General features: G+C 31.4%; 1 long non-coding RNA gene across 1 annotated transcript; it reads right to left on the bottom strand.

Moving 5' to 3' along the window:
* Nucleotides 1–5,200: 5,200 nt before the first annotated feature.
* On the bottom strand, nucleotides 5,201–7,230 carry LOC143051894 (uncharacterized). The gene is made up of 4 exons (XR_012970937.1): nucleotides 7,114–7,230; nucleotides 6,795–6,878; nucleotides 6,129–6,309; nucleotides 5,201–5,296 (listed from the first exon to the last, which is right to left on the bottom strand). It is a non-coding gene; the product is annotated as an uncharacterized LOC143051894 (long non-coding RNA).
* Between the last annotated feature and the right edge of the window lie 1,038 nt (nucleotides 7,231–8,268).

Below are 8,268 nucleotides of genomic sequence, written 5' to 3'. Positions count from 1 at the left end.
AGACGCAAACCTTGGTGATGCACAGCATCGAGAATCTGTATGTAGGACTTCCTTGCAGAGCCATACACTATAGAGCCATAATCTAGTTTAGATCTAACAAGAGATCTATATAAATTGAGTAAAATGTTGCGATCAGCACCCCAGTCAGTGCTGCCGACAACTTTTAAAATATCTAAAGCTTTTAAACATCTCGCTTTTAACATTTTGATATGGGGTAGAAAGGTTAACTTTTTATCGAAAAGTAAACCAAGAAATTTGGTTTCATCAACCATTTTAATTGGGTTGCCGTACAAAGTTAGTTCTGGTTATATTGACAGTAAAAACAGACCTGTCATTGGTTTGATAATATTTTTTCTACATTTCCCTATCAATTTGATAATTTTAGAAATCGACCATATTCTATAGAGAATATTATTGAGAGTAAAAACAGACCTGTCATTGGTTTAATAATATTTTTTTCTACATTTGCCTCTAAATATGATAACCTTTTTAGATAGTTTTAGAAATTGACTGTATTCTATACATAATTATATTGACAATAATAACAGACTTGTCATTGGTTTAATAATATTTTGTATACCTTTGCCTATAAATTTTATACCTTTTTTGATAGTTTAAGAAATCGACCATTCTCTACAGAGAATCATATTGACAGTAAAAACAAACCTGTCAATGGTTTAATAATATTTTTTCTACATTTGCCTATAAATTTTATACCTTTTTTGATAATTTTAGAAATCGACCATATTCTATAGGTAATTATATTGACAGTAAAAACAGACTTGTCATTTGTTTAATAATATTTTTTCTACATTTGTCTGTTAATTTTTAATTGATAAACAAGGTTAAGTAGATAAGAGTATAGAAAAATATGTCAGACAGATCATGAGGTGTCGAGCCCCTAATAAAAATTACAGTATTTTTATAATAAGTGTCACTATGCAATGGCTTGGGCTCCTGACGATGGACATGGCCATGGTCAATTAGTTAATTCTAATTGGTCTTAATAGATGTTCGAAACAACTTATGATCTATGGAGTTGGGGTGCTGGGATAGGCTTTGACAAAGATTTATTGAAATATTAGGGCAGTCCCACCAGTGATCTGTTATGATTTTATATTTTATACAGTTTTATAAACAAACTTGTATTATATAAATGCAACTAGCGATGGATATGATTTAACTGAACTGTGTAACATCAGATAAGTCATTCGAAGATGATAAAACATTTAACGTGTGCCTATACACTTCGTTAGTAAAGTTTTTTGACAAACAGCTGTAAAGTGTGTAAATTAAAGTGTAATATCTTATCAACATGAGTAACTTGAGATAATTGATAGAGCAGAACAAAGAAGGGTATTTTATCAATGAACCCAGTGTAATTATGATGATAAACAAATGTTTACAAATATATCTTTATTTAAAGTTGAGAAATAAAACCATCAAAGATAATCTTTGATATTTGTTGACGATAAGTAGTCATCATTAATACATTATAATTAAATGCAACGGTTATTATCGGCAATAGCAATAGTGCATTGATAATGTGCTTTGTATTTCTATCAAAATAGATATTAAATTTGAAAAATATCTATACCGAAAGGTTTAAGGGTTGATTAATTATGTCAATTTATGTTAAAGTTGTAATACATACATAATACAAGGAAAGTAAATGTAATCAAAGTGATGGAAATCACTCATGGAAAGATTAGAAGAGTAGTTTGAATTATTTCATATTTTTGTTTGTGATGATAGTGAGCTCTGTACGGAAGATTGAGTTGACTGAATACTTGTTTTGGAAGATTTTCTTGGAATTAATATTTTATCGGTAGGTTCTGTTTCAACAGGCAGCATTTTAAAATTGTCCGCATCAATTGGCCAAGTCATGCGAGTGTGTGTATTCTCGTGACTGAATGAGCGGATAACTTTGCTGGCGTACGATGGGTCTGTTTGAAACAAGGAGATAATTCGAAACAAAATCTATCTGTTCAGCTTCTGGGTAACTGATGTTTCTTTGTGTTTTAATTTTAATACTATTTTTTTCTATAAGGTAAACAGGGCAGTCCCTAGGCGATGAAAAATGGGATTCACCACAGTTTACACATTTAGAAGATTCAGAGTTACAGTTTGTTCCCTCGTGTCCTTCATCAGAACACTTGAAGCATCTCTGCTTACCACGACATTGTTTGCTTCCATGACAAAACTTTTGACAAGTAAAGCATCGAATTGGGTTAGGGATAAACATGTCAACTCTGATTCCGAAGCAACCTAAAGTAATAGATGGAGGAGGAGTTGGAGTTCTAAAGGTCAAAAAGTATGTATTTAATTTAATTATATTTCCATTCTTTTTAATTGGAAATCTAATAACATCAGTTACACCTTGGCTTGAAAGTTCCTCACCGATTTCGTTCACGGTGAGGTCACCAAAATATTGACTTCTGTTTCGAATGATCCCCTTACAGCTGTTCAAACTGTTGTGCGGAGAGGCAGAAACAGGAAAGTTTGATATTGTAGACATTGTAAGTAAATTTGTTGATTGACTTTTGTTGGAACATTCAACCAACAAATTGCCAGATCTCATTTTTGAAACTTTTTTAACAGTACCAGCAACGCTTTGAATTTGTTTGTGAATTACAAAGGGCGATATTTTTGAAATTGGTTTGTCTTCTGTTCCTTTTATTACAATAAATCTGGGCCAACTGTCATCTTCCCGACAGGGCTCTGAATCGTCACATTTTCCTTTTTTATGTATTAAAGCTGATTTAGAGGGTTTGTTTTGTCTCGCCACATGAGAGGAGAAAGATTCACCATTCTTGTCATCCACCCACCTCGGAGCTACAAGGGCGATGCTGTGTTTCCGTGGCGAACCGGGATCAAGTGCTAATGCTGAAAACGAGCTCCAAACATAATGTAGCTGGTCCTCAAAAGCAGCACCCAAGATCCACGGCGGAAAGCACCAGACGTTCCAAGAATAGTATACTCAAGCAGAGCGTATCCATCAAGCGAAAAAGAAAGCGTACCACTTGATTGACCCATGAGCCATCGCCTTCTTCAGTTATCCGAAATATAAATAGCTTAATTTAAAATACATGTGTATATTATGAAAATTGTTACAAGAAAGCTTATTGATGAGGATTAGCTTATTGATTTCGAAGCCAAAGCAGCTTATTGATCTAATGTCTCGTCCGTCCTGGTATTTTCTGACCGTAAGGAGTCTGGCTATAGCCCTCATCCACAAGTATCTCGTCAACCACCGACACGGGTAGCAACCCACGGCAAACGGGTTGGAGAGCCTATTTTATTCAAGACATTGGGCATCTCACGATGTTTGGATCAATTAAGTCTGGTCTCTTTCGACCTGTCCAGCATGGGTAACCCTTCCAGGAGACGAAGCTCCACCTGGCATAGCTCTTAGGATCACTGAGGCACGCAAGCCCTCCGACCACGGCAAGGATGGCGATCCACCGGAGGGTCGTTTGTTTATGTGTTTCATATTTGTTTTTTTCGTTCATTTTTTTTTACATAAATAAAAATTGTTTTCTCGTTTGAATGATTTTACATCGTCTTATATGGGCCTTTAAGAGCTCACTATGCGGTATGGGCTTTGCTCATTGTTGAAGGCCATACCGTGACCTTCAGTTAGGAGATAACTGTATTGTATTTTAAGCTCCGACGGCATTAATTGGGGATTTGATGCTCGCAAATTAAGTTTACTGGCCACGTAAGCGAGACAGTAAACGGGTATTTGCGACCATCAAATCCCCAATTGATGCCGTCAGAGCTTTAAATACAATATTGGTATCTCCATTCTAATGAAACTGACAGAAAACAATGTTTAAACATGTATTTAAAAATCTGTCATATGCCGTCTGCGCTTGCGCGTACGTCCCATAGCATCAATTATCAATTGATGCCATGAAAAAAAGTGACATTATCCAATCAAAATGACCGTTTCAAACGTTATTGCATTAGAATTGTTAATGTTTGTGTCATTTTGGTCTTTTGTTGATAGTTGTCTCATTGGCAATCATACCACATCTTCTATAGAAATATGGTCACTTGGTCTTCTCCCGACCGGCAGTAAAACGCTTGCTGAAGTGGGGCGTCCGTTTGGCTGTGCGGGATGTATCAAGTTCGCAGTCACGTCCGTCAGAAGGGGACGTTAAATCCGATGCCTCGTGTAAAGAGAGTGCCACGCTCTTTGCACGTTAAGAACCCTTGCAACAACTCTTTGAGGGGTCCGTAGGTGGCCTGTTGCAAGGCAAAATTTCTGTCCCTATCCAATATACCCTCATTTTCCAGTGGCAGTCCAAATTTCCCCGACCATCATCCTAGATGGCCTCTATTACAACAACCTACCTATTGTATTTATTGTGAACTTGTTCTCGTCCTGAATATGCATGAAATATTTGCCACTGGACGTTAAGCAACCAACAATCAATCAATCTTCTTTCTATTATTGATGGAAATATATTGGAGTTATTTCTCATGATTTTACTTGTTTCAAATTTGTACCTGAAAAATATTTGAAATAAATCTAAAACAAAATTATATAAGACTGCTCTGATAGATTATGATCATCTTAAGTAAGATATATATTTTTTTTTGTTTTGTGTGATCTGAAATGACAAACTTTTTATGTGTGATTTGAAATATTAAACTTATTATGTTTGATTGATTTATTTCACAGTGTATTCTCTTAGTGTAAATGCTTCATTTGAAAGATGAATCGATAGAATACTATCATTTTTAATTTAGACGCCCTAGCCACCTTAAGTTTACAATACATTGTAATAGTGTTTTGAGACTTAGTTTTAGAACATACATTTCTGATTATTGGTAGTAGAGCTAAACATCAGTTTTTTATCTTCAATCCGTTTATTCACCATTTCATCAGATACACCTGTTTAATTAAATTTTATAATGAGTCAGTATACACAAATAATTCAATATTTAAGAACTTTGAAACAGGGTTTTAAAGAAGTTAATTTCTTGTGACGTAATGAATAATTGATTGTATCTAAAGGTTTTGTTCAGTTAAACATCACTATAAAATAGATATTTAACATGTAAAAGTTTAATAAATGATTGATTTATTCTATAGAAGTTAATAACTTTAAGAAGATGTATATAATGAAACATACTTAAAAAGTATGCAAAACATATATCAATTTATGAATAATGTAGTTTATAAGATGAAAAATACCTAATAATGGTTTTAAAAGTTCTTGCAAGGTTGTACTAATTGTGTTATCAAGAAAGATGGCCTTTTTCATTCTCCCAGGTAGACTCTGACCTGAAATATATACATTTCAAAGTTAAAAATTTTCCCCTTAAAAGTTCCCTTAAATACACAATTTGATAAAAGTGAATTTAAACAGTTGTCAGGCCAACAGAAGAAATAATACAATGGGACTGTTCAAATTACCAAATGGAATTGTAATATATTCACACATAGCAATTCTAAGAAGTCATAAGTTTTATTTACCCTAAACATAGCTTTGGTGCTATACTATCAAACTTGTTCTCATATTCAGAATGAATAAATGAACTTTATTCTCACAGAACTACATGTCATAGTTACAGAGAAAATATATATATTTACAATTACATGCATGTATATAAAACCATGCACATGTGTGAACAAAAGACGTAACTTAACTGACTTTCACCTGTATTAGTTTTATAAACTTACATATTATTTTCTGAATTAAACAAACAGAAGAGTTTAAAGTTATATATTACAATGATTGTTTACATATAAACAGGAAAGTTAAGGACTTCATGATTTTCTTTCTAAGTGGCCGTTTTATGGGATATAAACTTCAGAAAAAAATATTATTAACTAAAGAACATTTTAAAAAATTGAAATTAAAACAACTGTTCTTGTATCTTTATCCACTCCTTATCAAGTGCAATAAAGAACAAAAAAATACCAACAAAAAGCAACTTAAATTAATTAACTAACTTGAAAACTTTGCTAAAAAGGTACACCCATCACATTCTTTAACAACACATGTTTTCTTAAGGTTAAAATTTCAACTGTTTTGCATAATTGCAATACAAACATTTATTCATAAATCATAATAATAACTCATTTAAATCAGAATCAAACAAAAATATCTCACTGAGCTTGTTCCTTATTCTACTACCATAATGTAATAAAGCATCAGTCAAGAGATCTATTCTATTTTCCGGTGTCATTTCTTTTGTTATTCTCGAGAATTTCCCAAGGTAGGACCATAGTCGATCCAAACTCTCACCATCAGTAAGACCTATGCCGCTTGTTCGTCTTGGACCATATAAAACCTGTAGTAAGTATCAATAATTGAACATTCACATCCTAAACTCATGCTAAGTAGTTTTAGAGGAGATAACTTTTTTAAAAGTTAATAAAAATACAAATTATGAATTTTGGTTTAGGGGAGATATCTACAAATACATATTCGATAATACTGATTGCAAGATATTTGTGTTTTAATTTTTCAATTAATAAATTATACAAGAAATGTAAGCTCATATTTTGAAAAGCAATAAAAGTACAGATGCAATTGTAAGCAATGCTGATATTAAAATATTACTGATATGAAAGTTCTTGTTCTATTAAATTTTCTATGCAATTCACTTTTTCAAGGCATATCTAAATAGTGAAAACTATACATTCATTTTCAATTCATCTTGAACATAAAAAACACAATCATTCTATACTGATTGCATAATGATCCAGGTAGGATAAAAGTGTTTACACTGAAATCGTTTAAAATAAACCTATAATCTTCAATTTAAAAATTTACCTGACAACTCATTTTATGGCCACATGAATGAAATATTGGTATAGAAAACTTGACTTTATCCAAAACTGAGAAAGCTGCATGTTTCTAAAATAACCAAAACCATAAATAAATGATTAAAAACAATTGTGAAATTAGTCAAAATGCTTATGTTTTCCTTAGAATCAATCTTTTTTCTGCTTCCCCTTACCATTTTAATTGAGATAAAATAGAGCTTAAAACAAATATTTAATCTATGATTACTGAAAAATTACCGTAGAAAATTAAATACAACTACTTTGCAATTAAGTTGTTTATAAAACATTTAAGTAGATCTACCCACCTTTAAATGACTGTGTAGATTGCAAGCAATGTCATACATGACATAAATTGGATTGCTGTCATCAACTGGTTTTTCTTCCAGCAATTTGTTTAACAAATAAACAGAATACCCCAATCTGGAATAAAAGCAATTTTTCATTAGTTTTCCATCATGCTAAAATGTAAACAGAACCATTACAAAGGTTTAACATTTTTTTTTGTCTGCTAAGACCATCTTTCACTCGTAAACTGTTCTAAAACGAAATGTAAAACCTGCTTGCATATACTCTTATACAGGGTTATAAACAATATTACAGTAAAAGTAAATTGCAACTTGATAAAGTAATGTGGTAAAAATAATTGTCTACAAATTTCATATTACAAAATGTTACTGAGAAAATGTTGAATTTTTTAAATAAAGCTGTGGTTGTTTCGATTTTAATTGTAATACTTTTGTCTGATCAAATGACCGATTAAAGGTAACATCATAAGGAATTATCCAAAAAGATGTTAAATGTACAGCAAAATGTTGAAAAATTATCAATATAGCTAAAATCGCAATGAATATCCAAAAAGTAATAAAATTTACTCAGGAAATGTGGCAATTATTAAAAAAAAAATGTGGTTGGTTGAAGTTTACTTTTAATACAATTGTCAACACATATTAGAAATTTATCTTGATCAAATATACGATTTAAGGTTGCATCAAATAAATAATGAAAAAAAAATGACAAATTTACAGTAAGATAATGAAAAATTATCAAATTTCAATGAATATCCAAACAGTAGTAAAGTTTACTGAAAAAAATGTTACTGAAAAAATGTTGAAACTCTTAAATAAAGCAATGGTTGTTTCAATTTTACCTCTGATACATCTGTCAATACAAATAAAAAAAATGTCATGATCAAATAACCGATTTAAAGTAACATCGTATACAATAATCAAAAAAGATGTCAAAAGTACAGTAAAATGTTGAAAAATTATCAATATAGATAAAAGCTGAATGAAAATTAAAAAAGTAGTAAAATTAACTGAAAAAAATGCTACTGTAATAATGTTGTAATTTTTAATTAAAGCTTTCGTTAGTTAAAAGTTTACTTTTAATACATTTGTCAATACAAATTAGAAAATTGTCTTTATCAAATGACCGTTTTAAGGTAACATCAAATAAATTAT

The sequence above is a fragment of the Mytilus galloprovincialis genome, chromosome 11 (assembly GCF_965363235.1).
Source record: "Mytilus galloprovincialis chromosome 11, xbMytGall1.hap1.1, whole genome shotgun sequence".
Lineage (NCBI taxonomy): Eukaryota > Metazoa > Mollusca > Bivalvia > Mytilida > Mytilidae > Mytilus > Mytilus galloprovincialis.
Note: the sequence above shows the minus strand (reverse complement) of the source record. Positions and strands in the feature narration are given on the sequence as shown.